The sequence below is a fragment of the Petaurus breviceps genome, unplaced genomic scaffold (genome assembly GCF_028583685.1).
Source record: "Petaurus breviceps papuanus isolate PSGF00001 unplaced genomic scaffold, PetGlider_PUasm1.0 126, whole genome shotgun sequence".
Taxonomy (NCBI): Eukaryota; Metazoa; Chordata; class Mammalia; order Diprotodontia; family Petauridae; genus Petaurus; species Petaurus breviceps.
The window spans coordinates 80,930,550-80,949,293 of record NW_027185655.1 but is presented as its reverse complement, the minus strand read 5'-3'; the positions used below and the strand labels follow the sequence as shown (position 1 = coordinate 80,949,293).

The 18,744-nt window shown below is 34.5% G+C and overlaps 1 protein-coding gene across 1 annotated transcript in view; it reads left to right on the top strand.

Moving 5' to 3' along the window:
- The window catches only part of FSTL5 (follistatin like 5), a 1,185,743-nt gene that overhangs the window by 994,660 nt on the left and 172,339 nt on the right, over positions 1-18,744 (top strand). The gene's annotated exons all lie outside the window — the stretch shown is intronic.

The window sequence follows — 18,744 nt, the reverse complement described above, 5'->3', positions numbered from 1 at the left end:
TCGTTATAATGAACCATTAGATGTGCATACTATTTTCAGATTTGTAGGAGTGTTAAGTTATTAAAAATATGTTGTGAGATATTTTAAGTGAAAGAAGTAGGTGCTATAAAATGCTAGTCTTCATTTTGTTAATTGTTCAAGCCAAACAACTACTTAATCAAAACACATTTTTGAAATTCCTACTGTGTGTTAAGAACCAGCTTGGCATAGTAGGAAGGGAGTTAATCTCAGAGACAGAAATAATTAGATTCAAATCCTACCTCTCACCCATTCTTGCTGTTGAAGCCTGGTTGAATGGTTTAGTCTCTAATGCTTTTAGGTAAGTCTTACAGATTTTTATTTACAAAGAATATGCCAACATGCTTTGGTAAAGGAAGATTCTTCATATGGGACTTCTCTGTCATTAAAATCACAGGTCCAGACCATATCCTACCATGTTTCAGAATCTGTGTTAAGTGATGGTGATATAGAAACAAAAATTAAGCTGTCCCTGCCCTCAGTGAGATATTATTATTTTTTTTTAATTTGAGTTTACATATCCATCAACTAAATATGCCAGTCGTATACAATACCCCTTCTGTAGTTTTGACAGTGTCATACTGTAACACATGTATGTTGTCAATTTAAGTTAATTTACACAGAAAGGAATTCCAATAGCACATGAAGCCGAGATCAAGATAGTGAGCATTGAAAGAGGCAACTCCAGTTTTCTTCTCAATTATTACTATTTGCTACTTACTAAGGTATTGTAATATTTTGGTTGGATGTGATTCACTAAGATTAATTTATTTTAAACAGACCTTTAGTTGTATGTTTCTTTTGTACTTTGGAAGATCTTTGATTTCTTGTCATGTAAATGCTTCCTTCAAACATATAGATAGCAACTCTATACAATTTCAGTCTATGAACGTTCTGTCCATGGGTTTACTTTTACTTACTGGAGGTCTTCATCTTTGCTTTTAGTATCTCGGTGGTTCAAATACAGCAGTCCATAGTCTTGGTGCAAAACTTCCTTACCTTGTTTTCCATTTATACACATTTTCATTTTCTTTTGCAACCCTTCTCTCAATGGAGGTCAATAACATCAAGCTCAGCTAGAAATAGAAGTCACTAAACTATAAAAAGGACTCCATGCAGGTCACATATTGACTTAGAAAACCATATATTAAGACCATTTCTGCTCTCTTTTATTCCTACTTATTTTGTTAAGCATTTTCCAATTGCATTTTAAACAGGTGTCAGCTGTACTCATGGGTCTCAATGTACATTTCTCATTCTGGTGTAGATCATCACTGACAACATACTTGTTCTCATATAGATAGATGAGCAAAGCAAAAGAAATGAGAGACAGAGGCAGAGAGACAGAGACAGAGAGAGAAACATAGACAGAGATAGTGACAGAGACAGAGAGATTATTGAAATACTTCCATTTTCTTTGTACTGTGGGCTGAAGATACAAATAAAAGCAAACAAAAGTTATTAATTTCATGGAACGTACATTCTAAAGAAGGAATACAAGACATATAAAGGTGAAAGAAAGAAGAAGCGAAGGAGTAGACGGAAACCATATGAGGAGACTGAAGAAAGTGAAAGCAGGATATGGACCTGGTTCCCAACAAATTAAGGCAACATGCCTCACCATGGAATACTAGATATTCCATTCAAGAGGCATTTTTCTGTATAATTATTTGGGTTATCTATATTTGTTTTTCTGGGATGATGGTATTTCATGATTTCAGTCATGTAACATTGCTAACAAGATGTACTATACTATTAAGTATGATAATAATATAAAATAATAAAAATAACTATACTTATGTGTTTTTGTCTTGGGTAGAAGTAATTAGAATATATACCCTTTTCTTAAATACTAAAATTGATCTGTGATCTCATTAATTAATTCTCTCTAGTGATGTAGATGAAAAGCCACATGAACATACTTATTTTGTGTGATTCTTATACACATCCTCCCAAAAGCTGATTAAGACAGTCCACCAAATCAGTTGGAGGCTTCCCTTGTCCTCGATTTACATCGTTAGGGCACCAGTAGACCATTGTCACTGTCCACATGTCTTTTCTCATTATCGTGACATCTTATCTTCTCTTTCTATCATATGATGTCTTTCACTCTTGTTGTTTTTTAATTTTTTTATTTTTTGGGTCACATGTTACAGGCTGAACATGTCAACTGTGTGCCTCTTTATTACCTTTTTTTATGATACCCCCTGTTCTTCAGAGGCAGTTCCCTTTTGTATCTATTCCCTTTAATATTTATAAAATATTTCTATAGTATTATATATTAAGACTTGCTCTCTTATCTCAGTTAAACCCACATATTTATTGAATAAGATCCTAGGCTATAACTCTTTGTCATGATAACTAAGACTGTCTTATATTGATATCCTTAGAGGTCAGAAATACAGAAAATAATTTGTTGAAATTTGTACACCATTGTGTCTTGGAAGGAAGGTACTGAAAAGACCATGCCTTTGTTGAACAATTGTTGGGAATAGATAACTTTGAAGACATGTTCCAATCCAATATACTTAAACAAATATTTTTAAAGTTCCTACTATTGAGAAGGCACTGTGTTCCTGTATAGGGATATAAAATTAAAAAAAAAACTTACTCAAAGAGCTTAGAATTTAATGATGATGGGATATATATATATATTCGAATATAATACATATTTTAATTTTAATAAACAGTTTTTTTAAATGAAAAGTATTATACAGTAAGCCTTGACATATAATTTAATGGACTTATATGTATAAATATGTGTATATATAAGAATATATATGAGTATATAAGATCAGTTTTAAGTCTTTATTGACTACTTTTAAATTTACATTTTGAAGATATCAGATTGGCATATAAATTAAATTAAATAGATTCTTGCAGGGTGCTATTTTAGGGGTTCTAAAATAAGTAACATTTTCACAAATTGTACGATAGAGACTTTTTATATATAAATTTATGGGACTTGCAAATCACTTGTATGGGTAAGCAATATAAATGAAAGGTTGTTTTTTTTATCTGTATATATATTTAGAAGCAAAGTGTTTATAGCTACCTCTAAGATTTAAAGTACAAACTATAAACTTTTTTTCAGTGGTTACTCAAGTTACTAAAGCAGGTTTCATTTTTATAGTATGTGTAGATATGATATGTAAATTTTAGAATATAAACATATGTGTATATATATATATACAATCGTGTGTTTGTGTGTATGTGTATGTGTGTGTGTGTGTGTGTGTGTGTGTGTGTAAGGAAACATAATGCACTGCATAGAAAGCCATCCTCAAAGCTAGGAAGAACTGGGGTCAATTCTCACCTTCAATACATACTAGCCAAGAAACCTTGAACAAATATATTAACTTCTCAGTGCTCTAGAAAACTTACTAAAGCTATAAGTAACAAAAAGGGACTCACATACATTGGTAAAGGGTTTCCTCACCAGAAGTTTCTTCACCTATACTATTGAAACCATATGTTTGGTTCCTATGTATACATAGAAGTAAGTGTTAGAGGCAGGATTTAAACTTGGATCTTCATGACTTAAAGCCCTGCAATTTAGGGTCTATAGCTGCATCATGCCCTGAATGGTAAAAATGAAAATTAAACAAAGCAAAAGAAAATTAAGAACTCCTCCCCCCTGTCTTTTGGCTAATCTTTGCTTTTCCTCATAGTCAAAATAGATTATCTAGATTTCAGTGTCATTCTGTCAAATAGGTTTTTCTCTCTTAGCTTGTCTTTATGTGTATTTTTTTCCCTTTTCATAGTTGACTGTTTTGTTTGGGTTTGAAGTGTGGGAAGAGGAATAGCAAGAAAGATTGCATTTAATACAAGTAGCAAACTTGAATGCATCAATGGTCTTGTAAATTCACTAATGTAGGCATTTCTTTTATCACTGCAGATGGCACCCAATCTAGGTTTTTTTTTTAATTCATGACAATTCTTATTACTCACACTGGTAAATCTGAAGGGGAATTCAGTAGCCATCTAATCCAACACACTCATTTTGTTGTTGTTTAGTTTTTTTTCAATAATGTCCAGGTCTTCATGAACCCATTTGGGGTTTTCTTGGCAAAAATACTGGAATGGCTTTCCATTTTCTTCTCCAGATCATTTTGCATATGAGGAGCTGAGGCAAACAGGGTTAAGTGACTTGTCTAGGGAAACACCGCTAGTGTGTGTGTGATTCTAGATTTGCACTCAAAAGAGGAGTCTTCCTGTTTCCAGGCTTGGTGCCCTATCCACTGTACCACCTAGCTGCCCTATATAAGCTTCATCTTAGAGATGGATAAACAGGGTTATAGGGAAGTTAAATGATTTGCTGAAGATCATGCAGATAGTAATGTCAACAAGCAATAGATTACTCCAGCTGCTTTGACTCCAGAGTCAGAACTAGCTCCATTATTTTTCCAGATCTTTCCCTAAAATCTCCTTAAACAGTTTTTATAAGATTATGGAGGCCTTGCTCTAAGTCTTTTAACCCTTTTGAATCTTAACAATCAACAAAGGAAAAGCCTTGGACATTAAGAATGCATATTGAACAATTGGGACATATAATCATATGAACCCAGTGAATTAGTCAGTTAGAGAATATGTCTTATACAGGCACTGCATATAGACAATATAGATGTAAAATAATATAAGATTGGGTTGTATGACTGTAGTGCCAGTGTAATGTTTACAGTGTCCATGATCACAATAAAGACCATGCTTATAAATATCATGTAACATTCAGTCACAAAATATAACAAACTCTCCATATAGAGGACAGAAATGAAGCATTTATTTAGACACCAGAAAACCAAATCCCAAAACCAGTAAGTTGATTCTATCACAATAGTAAAGAAATTAATAAGACATCATAACACAGAGAGCCATGCCATACTTCATCCTTCCCATAAACCAATAAAAGGTCAATATTTAATCACAAACCTCTCTATCTCCTTGCCTGAGCTCCTCTCTCTCCCACCATTTCTGTCTCTCAGCTTCCTGTGGCTCTGCTTTGCTCTTCAAAAAACTCCTCCCATCTCCGACTTTATGTGATTACAGTCAGCCTATTAGGAGCAGAGTTTACTTTCAAGGCAAGGGAGGTATTCAAATTCCCTCCTAGGCTTACTAAGGGGCAGGAAAGATCTTCAAATTCCCATTTCCATTACAATGGCAAATCACAAATGAACAAATATACCACACTTTTAGTCATCCCAACCTTCAAAGCAGCCACCAAAATGTCTTTTTAAAAGCATCACTTTTCTTTAGTGATGCTATTTGGTTACAAATCATGGAATATCATGGTCCTATTATTAGTTATTATTACTATTAATTTCAGCTAGCATTTCTGTAATACTTGAAGGTTCATATTTTATATATGTTCTCTTTTTATTCTTATAACAATGCTGTGAGGTAGATGATTTTATTTCCCACATTTAACAGATGAAGAAACAAGTACAGAGAAGTTAAGTGACTTGTCACACATAAATAATGTGTCATCAAAAGTATAGGTGACTCAAAAGAGCAATAAAATGTCATATAATGGGTGTAAATAAGTGGAAAGATATTGCTAATAAATATGACTTGCCTTCATGGAAAGGCATACAGACATACATATGTATATGTATATGTAATTGCATATGTATGTGCATGTGTGTATGTTTATGTGCATGCCCATATGAAAGTATATACACAGAAACATATATTTTTGTGTATATGTGTGCATATGTGTATGTATACATATAAACATATATTTATATGATGAAAAGATTGAGGTATAATATGATGGTCAGCCAATCCATTTGGAGGTTGTGGGGATAGAGGAAAATGTACAAATAAACCACTTTGTAGCTAAATGACACAATACAACTTTGTTTAGATATAGCTTCAATTTAATCACCTAGGTATTATCTGCTTACTAAAGAACTAAGGAATGCCAGTCCCTAATCCTATATTTCACCCCTGACAAGTACTGTTCAAGGAAGAGATTCAGGCAGAGTGTCAAGCAGCTAGAAGGCTTGTATTTTGTTCTAGCACCCAATTCTCAAAATTGAAAATGTTGCCTAATACTGTCAAACTTTGTCAGGAAACTTCACTTTAGATTTTCCTCTTATGAAACATTTAACTATGAAGAAAGTTTCAGGAAATCTTACTCTTCAGTCAGATATTTGAGTGAAATTTAGGTGACTGGCTGAGATTTAATGGAGTATTATATGAGGGGGTAAGAATGAGAACAATTAAATAGAAGGTGAGTGAGATGAGATACTCGTGAACAAATGGCATTTACTGAAATGAACAAAATAAGACAAAATGAGGATGATTTTAGTTGGCTTAGGAGTATATGCTATTTATTTTAATATTCCTTGCTCCTAACCTAAGTTTTTGATATAATTTCATTCCTAAAGGAAGTCACACCTAGATGATGATTAATCAACATCAATATTTAAATGTAAATGAGAAACATCATGAAAACAGTCCCTTCTCCACAGTGAGGAGGTGAGTGTGTATGTGTGAGGCACTCAGCATCATTTAGGTCACACTTTGATAAGACTCTCAGCAAAGGGTTTACATCACAACTGTGCATTCTTACTAGGCTTTGCATATTGTATATTTTTGTGTATTTTTTTTTCTTTTTAGCACTTTTCTAGCAATGATAGCAAAAAAAAGATTTAGTGAAATATGTTATTGTGGCATTGTATTCATCTTCCTCTAAGGTGCACATAAAATGGGAGGAAGGGGAAGAAATAAAAGCACATTATTAAACCTCTTAGCTAAGATGGTGGAAACATGTTAGTCCATTATGTTTAACTTTACCATAATGTCAGCAGAATTATTAGATTCAAACACACATTTGTTTTTAAATTATGTTTCTAATTCAATGTAGATCACTGAAACAGTCTATTTCAGGGAAAGAAGGAAACATTTTGGATCAGATGACCTTGGTTCAAAGTCTGCCTCTCAGACTTACTTTTGTGACCTTAGTGAAACCAGTTAACTACCCTAGGACTCATTTTCCTCATCTATAATATGATGAGGTTGGACCAAATTATGTCTAAATTACCTTCTTGCTTTAGACCTATGATCCTCTGAGAAATGTAATGTAAAGTATTTCTCTCCTGTGGGATCATTAACTGTTTGATGAGCATGAAGTTATACGCATGAATATATGAAACCAATGATGGAGTCTTTCCTTTCATGTATGGGGCTATTTTAGAAAAGGGTAAAAAAAATATCTTTCATACATCCACTTTGGAGTACCACTTTTCTATGCACAGATAACTTTCATTATACCCTAAAGTATGTATTTTTTTTTTAGATTAACAGAGGAGTCTAAATATTCAGACCTACCTGAGCCCTATAGACAATCTAAAATGTAAATGTGCGGTTTCCCAATCCACTCCTAGCATAGCCTCAGAGAGTAAAGGTATTGTCATTAGCATAAACCTGAAAAACATGAATCTGAACACCCAGCATCTAAACCAAGAATGAATAGTGATTCGTCTGTGCTTCCTTTTGGCACTGGTCCTATACTGGAATGTATAGTAGGAAGTGATAGGAGAAGTAGATGTCTGAATGCACAAAATGCTATGCAATCCACAAGCAATAACTGCCTAAAGCATCTCATGACATTGCAGTAATCATAACTCTACAACAATGAAAGGAGCAAGTGGTTCATTTAAGGTCATAGAGAAGTATGGAAAGCACTGGGAATGGAAGCAGGGGCAACATGGCATTAAACTTACTCTACACATCTCTGAAAAATGTCACAGATGACAGCTATGAGACTTTATAAAGTCATCATTGCAAAGTGCTTCCTGGAGATTGGTTTTAATGTTTAGAAAGTGAAAGGTTATTAACTCAGAGCTAAAGAGCACTTGGCAGAATCCTCTCTCCAGTAACCAGACCAAATAAAGTCACCAAGATCTGTGATAGTGATTCTGCAGAAACTAAGACCTAGATGAAACAAAATGCCCTGGTGATAAACTTAATAATCATAAGCTTCTGTGCTGTCATTTAGAAAGGAGTGTTGAATAATAACAGGCAGAAAAACCATTATCATTTAAAACATGGGGGAACCAAAGGTGGAATTTTCATCCTGATTGTTATGACATAGGTGATAGAACTAAGCAATAAAGGGAGAAAAACAACAACAACAAATATGTTAGAGATGAGTGACAGAGAGACAGACAGACAGACAAAGACAGAGAAACACAGACAGACAGACAAATAGTGAAAGAGACACAGAGAGAGAGAGAGAGAGAGAGAGAGAGAGAGAGAGAGAGAGAGAGACTAAGAAAAAAAGATATTTTATATTTCACGAACACCCACCGAGTGTCCAATATCAGGGCTTATATTAAATGCTGATTCTTAGAGAAATTCAAACATTTCATATTGCAGTTACAGAGTATCAGAAGATTCATATATATGTTTCATGGTTGTCGTATTAGAGATGTACTTTTTTTTGAAGGGCAATTTGGGGTTAAATGACTTGCCCAAGGTCACACGGCTATATTTTTGTGTTAGGTGTCTGAGGCTGGATATGAATTCAGGTCCTTCTGACTCCAGGGCCAGTACCACCTAGCCACCCTAAGAGATGTACTTATTAATGAACCCATTATGCAACTAAAAAAAAAACTAGTTATGATAATCAGTTGCAGCACTAGACTTAACTGTGCTTAATAAGTATTTACTAGTTAATGAGATTTAATTATTTATCATATAGTCCAGCATCTTTTCTTCTCAATTTGGCCGACATTGTCATATTCCATGAAGTGACTTGTTCTGTAAATCCTTATAATTGTTCACCCAAAACAAGCTGAAAATTATTTGGATTATAGTTCCTGAGTTTTAAGAATGTATTCCAAAAATAGCATGTCTCTTCCCTACCATTAATTAGATCTTTTTTCTAACACATTGCAACTTTTTTCCCCTCATAATGTCATTATCCTATCCCTTAACAAGAGGTTATGTGGCATGATTGTTACAGACTGACAGCTTTACAGCTGTTACAGGCAACCAAGCATCTCCATTGCCTCCAATGTTAAATAAGATTAAAAGCTTTTAGCCTATGATTGGTTACCTAAATTTTCTCTGCAAAGCTTTCTGTATCATTTATGAAATTTCCATATCTCATGTCCTTTTAAATAATATTTATTAACCTAATTTATTTTGAAATATTTTATTCTGGCAATTGACATTATTGCCAAGCATGGAAGCTAAACAGTGCTATAGTTCATGACTGTGTCATGGAGAAAATATCTATTTCAAAAGCTATGCAGTCATGTTCAGAAGTTTTTTTTTAAATTATTTTAACCCTGAAGGAAATATTAGAACTTCATTCAGGGATCTTGCATGTCTGAAGATTTAAGACTAATTAGTTATTGTTTGTTTGCATATGACTACTTTAAAAATGTTATCATTATTATAATTATTATCAGCATATTGTTCTGTTGATGGCCTATGAAATAGGAAATCGATATTAATGATTATAAAGGTGTAATGGAAATCTGCATGACAAATGCGCAAAGAGAATGTGGAATATCAACTCAAAGGCCATATATGTCCCTACCTAGAAATGGTAGGAATTAAAGAACCTGCTACTCTGTTACATTTTTAAGAGATACAGATCTACAGAACTACAGAATGTTAGAGCTAAAAGACACCTCTCTCATTAGCTCATATACGAATCTCATTTACTTAGAAAACTGTAGTTTGGAGAGATTAAATTATTTCCCCTCAAGCATATGAACTGAATTGTGTATAGCACAGGGGAATTCAAGACTGGAATTTTTGTTCTTTAGAATGGAATGCTAATTCAACTTGACCACAAATCAACAGGTGTGAGGAGTATAGGGAAATGTTGTCATTAGGATGCTATGACACAAAACTCTCTTCGGGTTCCATTGTATTTCCTTTAGGAGGGGATACCTTCTTTATACTCACTATTATAGTTTTTTTTAAAACCCCATCAATGTGCTTCTCATTTAAACAAAATTAAAAATATGATGCTTTACCTTTTAAATATAAAATATTTACTTAACAATAAGGCAAAAGCAAAATTAGTCATAATATCATTGTTACTCAATATAATACAAATGTATAAATAATAAAATAACAACAGTTTGCCCATTAATTTGTTTACACTCCCATCAATGTGTAAGGATGTTTGGGCTGGAGGACAGGAATATGCACACACTTTAAGAAACCCAACAAGGAGACCTGTAAGTGAGAAAATCCATGTATTCTAGGTAAATCACACCTCTAGATTTCTGGCCTTAATGTTCTTGGTCCCTTAAGGAAACATGAAAAATACATGAAACTGCTAAACTCTAATGTATTTGCCTTCTGGTCTACATCCCTCTCCTGCTGAGCACATTCATTCTTTCTCTGCTCTTGAACCAATAAAACAATCACAAGTATTTTTAACTATTTTACCTGAACAGTTAGGGAGCTAATAATACTAGATTAATGAAGTCTTATGCTAATATGGTGACATACAATTCTCTCAGAACAGAATAAAAAAAAAAGGCAAAGCTCCTCAGACTGGTGCTCTTGGCAATAAATATAAGTACAATCAGTTCTTCATTCAGTGTAATTTTGCTTTGTCCAGTCACCACTCAGCTTGTTATTACATTAAAGCAAAGTTCAAAGCAATCCTCAAATTTAGTATATACACAACACGAGCCCAGACAGTTCTTCAGGAAACAATTCTGTTCCATCCAATTGATTTCAGACCTTCCCTTGCAACAAAGCAGATATAAAGCACGTTTATCAACCCACTATGTTTCTTTTTCTCAAATAAGAGATTTCAGTAACCAAGAAGGTTATTAAAAAGGTTTTACTGATATCAAATTGTAGATGATAATTGGAGGGCAATATCTCAACACATAGCAAAATTCTGGTAACTTCCAATGAGCTTTACAGAAAATTTTTTATCAAATTCTTCAGTAATTCTGTAAATTAATTTATCTCTTCAAATCTGCAAGCTTCTTGCATAGGAAATAAAGTCTTTCTATTCCTGATTATCCTCCTGCCTTTTAACCTTCATTGCCTCAAATCAGATCCTCTTGGGGATCATTGAGTCATCTTTCCTTTGTGATACACGCTTCAAGAATTTCACTTTTCTTTCATGAACACAACAGTACTTATTTGATAATTCTAGTCTATAGTCATTTATCATTTTATCAATTATTATCTCTCAAGTTTTTAAAAGGGTTACTTGTAAATGTGTTAAAAGATTTCTCTTCTTTGCATCTAAACCCCATGTCTACTACTTATTCCTTCTGTAAGATCAGATAAGTCACTTATTTGTCTGTGTTTTAATTTTTCCATGTATAAAATGATGGAATAGTCATGAATAAAAATAGCTTACATTTAAGTAATGTCTGCTATGTAAGAAACACTGTTAAATGTTTTCAATTAATCTCATTTGAGCTTTACACCAATACTAAGAAGTAGATGCTAGTATTATCCCCATTTTGCAGTTGATGATACTGAATCAGACAGTGATTAAGTGACTTGCCCAAGGTCACACAGCTAGTAATTATCTGGGGCCAGTTTGAACTTTTATCTTCTTGACTGTAGGCTCAGGTCTTTATCTATTATGCCACCTAGCTTAATTAATATGTTGGTAAATTATGTACAAATACTGTGCCATATGAAATAGCAAATGTAGAATTCAGAGTAGCACAGGAAATCCTATATGAATTGATGAAAAATTAAGTGAACAGAACCAGGAAAAATAATAAATCAGTCAACAAAAATTAATTAATCAATTATTATGTGCCACACACAGTACTAGTTGCTTAGGTTATTAAGGGGCAGGGTGGGGGAGGTACTATTCCTGCCTTTTAGGGACTTACATTTTTTTAGGGGAAAGACCAGAAAAAAAATATGTCTATATAAAATAGATATAGAATGAAGATAAGGCAATTGTTGTTTGGAGGGCATTATCAGTTGAGGCAATCAAGAAAGTCTATCTTGATAGAAATAACTTATGTAGTAGGCCTATAATTATATAACAAAAAATGAAAACAGTTCTTAAAGAAATGTATGGCCAATTTTAGCCTCAGAGAAGAATTGAGGTAATTCATTCCAGTGTAGAGATAGCAAATTAGAATCATGGAATATCCCATTCACTATTAGACATGGTCTTTCATAATAAATGTGATGATCTTTATTTTTGTTTTTCACTTTTTAAAAATCTTTTTCTTTTTTGCTTTTCGGAGGGCATTTGGGATTAAGTGACTTGCCCAAAGTCACACAGCTAGTAAGTGTTTCAAGTGCCTGAGGCCAGATTTAAATTCAGGTCCTCCTGACTCCAGGGCTGGTGCTCTATTCAATGTGTCACCTAGTCTCCCCTAAAAATCCTTTTTTTTCATTTTTTTGGTCTTTATTAATTTGTTTACTTTTAGTTTACAAAATTCAATTCCATAATTCATTGAGTTTCACATTTTCTCTCCTCCCCTCCCATCCCCCCCCCGCCCATGACGGCATACAACCAAGTATAGGATCTGCAAATATTTTCACATTAGACATTAGTCAGGTTATAAAGATGGACTGTATCAGATGGAATGAAGAATGGTAAAGTGGAGACAAAACCAAACAAGAAAAAGAAAATGATCAGGTGGTTTGCTTCAATCATGATTCAAACTCAATTATTTATAGTTCTTTCTCTAGATTTAGAAATCTCTCTCCATCATAAGTCTTTTGGGATTGACTTGTATGACTGCATTGCTAAGAAGAGTCCAGTCTATCAAAGTTGGTCATCACACATATGTTGTGTCTGTAATTGTGTACAAATATCTCCTGGCACTACTCTTCTCACTCAGCATCAGTTCGTATAAGCCTCTCCAGGTAAATATAAAGTCCATCTGCTCCTCATTTCTTATAGCATATAGTATTCCATTACATGCATATGTCACGATTTGTTCAGCTAATTCCCCAATTGATGGGCACACCCTTAATTTTCAACTTTGCCACCACAGAAAAAGCCGTTAAAAATGTTTTTGTACATATAGGTCTTCCTCCCACTTTTATAATCTCTTTGGGATATAACCCTAGAAGTGCTATTGCTGGATCAAAGCGTAGGAAATTATTTATAGTCCTTTGGGCATAATTCCAGATTGCTTTCCAGAATGATTGGATTAGTTCACAACTCCATCAGCAATGCATTAGTGTTCCAATTTGCCCACATCCTCACCAACATTTGTCATTTTCCTGTTTTGCCATCTTAGCCAATCTGACTGGTGAGATATGGTACCTCAGAGTTGTTTTGATTTGTATTTCTCTAATCAATAGTGATTTAGAGCATTTCTTCATATGATTAGAGATGTCTTTAATTTCTTCCTCTGAAAACTGCCTGTTCGTATGCTTTCACCATTTATCAATTGGAAAATAACTTGAATTCTTATAGAATTGACTCAATTCTCTGTATAGTTTAGAAATGAGTCCTTTATCAGAGAAATAGGTTGTAAAAAGTCTTTCCCAATTTCGCACCTCCCTCTTAATCTTGGTTACGTTTGCTTTGTTTGTACAGAAGCTTTTCAATTTGATGTAATCAAAATTATCCATTTTGCATTTTATAATGCTCTCTAATACTTGTTTGGTCATAAAGTCTTCCCCTCTCCACAAATCTGACAGGTAAACTATTCCTTGCTTTCCAAGACTGCTTACAGTATCAACCTTTATACCTAGATCATGCACCGATTTAGACTTGATTTTAGTATATGGTGTTATATAATGCTCTATACCCACTTTCTGCCATGCTATATTCCAGTTTTCCCAGAAGTTTTTGTCAAATAGTGAATTCTTATCCCCAAAACTGGGGTCTTTGGGTTTACCAAACAAGATATTACTATAGTTATTGACTGCTGAGTCTCATTTGTCCAATCTACTCTATTGATCCACTACTTTATTCCTCAGCCAGTACCAAGTAGTTTTAGGGACTGCTGCTTTATAATACAGATTAAAATATGGTATAACTAGTCCACCTTCCCTAGCATTTCTTTTCATTAATTCTCTTGTTATTCTGGACCATTTGTTCTTCCAAATGAATTTTGATACTATTTTTTTCTGGCTCTATAAAGTAGTTTTTTGGTAAATTGATTGACATGACATAAACTATATAATTTAATTTTGGTCAATTGGAAATTGTAAAAAAAATAATTGTCATTTTTTTTTATTAGCTCGACCCAGCCACAAGCAATTTATATTTTTCCAATTAGTTATATCTGAATTAATTTGTATGAAAATTGTTTTGTAGTTATGATCATATAGGTCCTTGGTTTTTTTTGGAAGGTAGATTCCTAAGTATTTTATAATGTCTGCAGTAATTTTCAAAGGGATTTCTCTTTTTATCTCTTGCTGTTGAATTTCATTAGAAATGTACAGGAATGTCAAGGATTTATGTGCTTTTATTTTATATTCTGCATCTTTGCCAAATTTATTTATTGTCTCAAGTAGTTTTTTACATGATTCTCTAGGATTCTCTACGTATATCATCATATCATCTGCAAAGAGTGATAGTTTGGTCTCTTCTTTGCCTAATTTGATTCCTTTGATTTGTTTTTCTTCTCTAATTGGTACTGCTAACATTTCTAGCACCAGATTGAATAAGATGTGAGATAGTGCACACACTTGTTTCACTCCTGATCTTATTGGAAATGCTTCTGCATTTCATTACATTTAATAATTGTTGATGGTTTTAAATAGATGATACCTATTATTTTAAGGAAAGCTCCATTTATTCCTATACTTTCTAGTGCTTTTAATAGGAATGGATGTATTTTTAAAAAGCCTTTTTTGCATCAATTGAGATAATCATGTGATTTCTGCTAGTTTTATTGTTGATATGATCATTTTACTGATGGTTTTCCTAATATTTAGCCATCCTTGCATTCCTGCAATAATTTTTACCTGATCAAAGTGTATTATTCTTGAGATAAGTTGCTATAGTCTTTTAGCTAATATTTTATTTAAAATGTTTGCATCTATATTCATGAGAGAAATTCTTCTATAATTTTCTTTCTTTGTTATCTCTTCCTGATTTAGCAATCAGAACCATATTTTTGTCTTAAAAAGTATTTGGTAGGACTCCTTCTTAACTAATTTTCACAAATAGTTTGTATAGTATTGGAATCAATTGTTCTTTAAATGTTTGATAAACTTCATCTGGCCCTGGAGATTTGTTCCTAGGAAATTCACTGTTGGCTTGTTTGATTTCTTTTTCTGAGATGGGGTTATTTAAGTAATTTACTCCCTCTTCTGTTAACCTGGTCAACTTGTACTTTTGTAAATATTCATCCATTTCACTAAGATTGTCAAATTTATATGCATACAATTGGGAAAAAATAAGTCTTTATTATAGTTTTGATTTCCTCTTCATTGGAGGTAGATTCACCATTTTCATTTTTGACACTCATAATTTAGTTTTCTTCTTTCTTTTTTAATCATATTGAAAAAAGGGGCAATTGATTTTATTTTATTTTTTCATAAAACCAGCTTTTAGTTTTATTTATTAATTCAATATTTTTTCTTAATTTCAATTTCATTAATGTCTCATTTAGTATTTAATTGGGAGTTTTCAATTTGTTCTTTTTCTAGTGTTTTCAATTGCATGCCCAATTCATTGACCTCCTTTTCCTCTAATATATTCATGTATGGACTCAGGGATATAAAACTTCATCTAAGAACTACCTTTGCTGAATCTCACAAGTTCTGTTATGTTGTGGCATTATTGTCATTTTCTTGAGCGAAATTTCTGATTTTTTCTATAATTTCTTTTTTGACCGGCTCATTCTTTAAGATTAAATTGTTTAATTTCCAATTAGTTTTCAGTCTGTCTTTCCATGGCCCTTTATTGTATATAATTTTTATTGCCTCATGATCTGAGAAGGATGCATTTAACCTTTCAACCTTTCTGCACTGAATTGTGAGGTTTTTATGCCCTAGTATGTAGTTGATTTTTGAGTATGTGCCATAAACCACTGAGAAGAAAGTATATTCCTTTTTATCCCAATTCAGTTTTCTCTGGAGATCTATCATATCTAGCCTCTCTAAAATTCTATTCACCTCCTTAACTTTTTTTCTACTTCATTTTGAGGTTAGATTTATCGAATTCAGAGAGGGGGAGAATAAGGTCCCCCACTGGTATAGTTTTGCTATCTATTTCTTCCTGTAATTCCCTTAACTTCTCTTCTAGAAATTTGGATGCTATGCCACTTGGTACATACATGTTAAGTAATGATATTGCTTCATTCTAATTGGGACCTTTTAGCGGGATAATTTCCTTCCTTATCTCTTTTAATTAAATCTATTTTTGCTTTTGCTTTGTCTGAGATAAGTATTGCTACCCCTTCTTTTTTTTAATCTTTTTACTTTAGGTGAGGCATAATATATCCTCCTCCACCCTTTTACCTTTAAACTGTGGGTATCACTTTGTTTCAAAAGTTTTTTTATAGATAGCATATTGTAGGATTATGGTTTTTAATCCATTCTGCTATCTGCCTCTGTTTTATGAGAGAGTTCATCCCATTCGCATTCACATTAATGATGACTATCTGTCTCTTTCCCTCCATCTTATTCCTTACCCTGCTTATGTTTTTGTTTCTTCCTTTTCCCTTACCCTCCTTACGGATTATTAGTTGTGTCTCTTCTCTGTAACCTCCACATGCTCTATCAAGCTGATCACACACCCCAGGACCTCCACCCTAGACTGCAATCCAGATCCAAGAAGGTTAAAGCAAAAGCAAACACCCTTAGATTGGTCACTTGGTCCTACTACACTCTGTACTCCAGGAACTGAAGCTGCAACATGGTGCCGGCTGTGCAGATGAGTCTCAGTGCCTTCTTGGGGGCAAAAGCCGATGATCTCCCAACTACTGGTCCCAAATTCCACACTGCACTGACCTCTCAATTTGTCTTTCGCATTTATTTGTTGATAATTCTGGAAATGGCCACAGCTGCTGGTGTTCTGGAGTCCCTCCAGTGGGTGTTTGTGGAAGCCTGCCCTGGGGCTGAAACCTTGGACTTGAGCAGGCCTGAGCTTACTTAGTTCCCAGAGTGCTGCACTGGCTGCTCCCTGCCAGCCTGCCCGGCTGTCCTCACCAGGAGGTTAGCTTCTCTGTGTCATTTTGTGGGTTCTGTAGCCCCTAAGTTTGTTCAGAGTCACGTTTTACATGAAGTGGTAAGGTGGAAGCTGGAACAGTGCTGAAGACCTGTTTTTACTCCGCCATCTTGACTCTACCCTCGCCCCACCTGCTTTTTTCATCATGGCTTTCTGGTAGACCAATAATTCTTTAGTTATCTCTCCTGGATCTGTTCTCTAGGTCAGTTGTTTTTCCAGTGAGATATTTTACACTTTCTTCCAATTTTTCAATCTTCATGTTTTGTTTGATTTTCTCTTGGTGTGTCATAGAGCCTTGACCTTCAATTTGACTGATTCTAATTTTTAGTGAATTATTCTATTTTGTTAGTTTTTGAATGTCCTTTTTTAGACAGGTATATTCTCCAATTAGTTCACTAATTTCACTTTTTAAGTATTTGTTTTCTTCACTGATACTTTTTTCTAATTTAGTCACTGTGGATATAAATTTGTCTTCTACCTACTAATTTGGCCTTTAAAATCTATCTTGAACACCTGTAAGAATGGGTTTTGGGATTAAGACCAGTTCATATTTCCTTCGGTAGTCTCAGGTGTGAGTATAGAGTCCATGTTGTCCTCTGTATTTGGTTGTTCTTGCTTGCTTTAATAAGCTCTAATCAATGTTCTTGCCTACCCCTTCTCATCTTCCTTCCTTCCTTCCCATTGTAATTTGCTAGTTCCCAATTTCTCAGGCTTGAAGCTAAGGGCCTGGTTGTTGACTTTGTGTGCTGTAGCCTCTGGGTGTCTAGATTGAGGCCAAGTCCAGGAGTCTCAGTTTTTCCCCTGAGTTAAGCTGAGGCTTACAGAGTGATGTGTGGAGAATGGGTTGCCTGGTCATTTCAGATTTCTGCCTTGTCCCCGTGGGCTACCACTTTTTTTTTTTACCAGCTTTTGCTGGTCAGGAGAGGTGGGGCTTGTTGAGACCCCTCCCCCTTTTCTCTTCACACCCTTTGCTGTCTCTGTTACACCCCTTCTCAATGACTCCCAAATTGGAGGCTATATCTACTATCAAAGTATTTTGCTCTGGTTGGGGCAGTTATCTCCATTTTTTCTAGGTCGGGGAGGGGGAATTGGAGCAGCCAGAGTTTACTTTGGCATCCTGGTCCCTGGGAAATCTGGCAGGGGATTGCTAAACTTCCAGAATGGGGGCTAATTACCCCAGGAGAATCTGCTGTTTCTTTCTTTTTTTTTTAAGCAATTGGGGTTAAGTAACTTGCTCAAGGTTACATGGCCAGTTATTTCTGGGTGTGGTGCTAAGTGTCTCAGCACAAATTTGATCTCCAAGTCATCATGACACTGGAGCCGGTGGTGTTACTTGCTGAGCCACCTGGCCACCTCTCTTTTTTTAATGCTTTATTAACTTCTGATTTACATCATTCGTTTCTGCCAGATTTTGAGTTACACATTTTCTCCCTGTTTTCTCCACTACCCACAGCCCCAAAATAGCAGTACCACAGGATATTCCCTCCTCCAATCTGCTCTCTCTCATATTTTCTCCCATACCCATTTCGACTTTTCCAGTCGATCTCTATGCCTCAGTGCCTGTATATCTGTAGCAGCAAGCACCCCAAGCGTCCTCAGGGTTTGCAGCTACCACA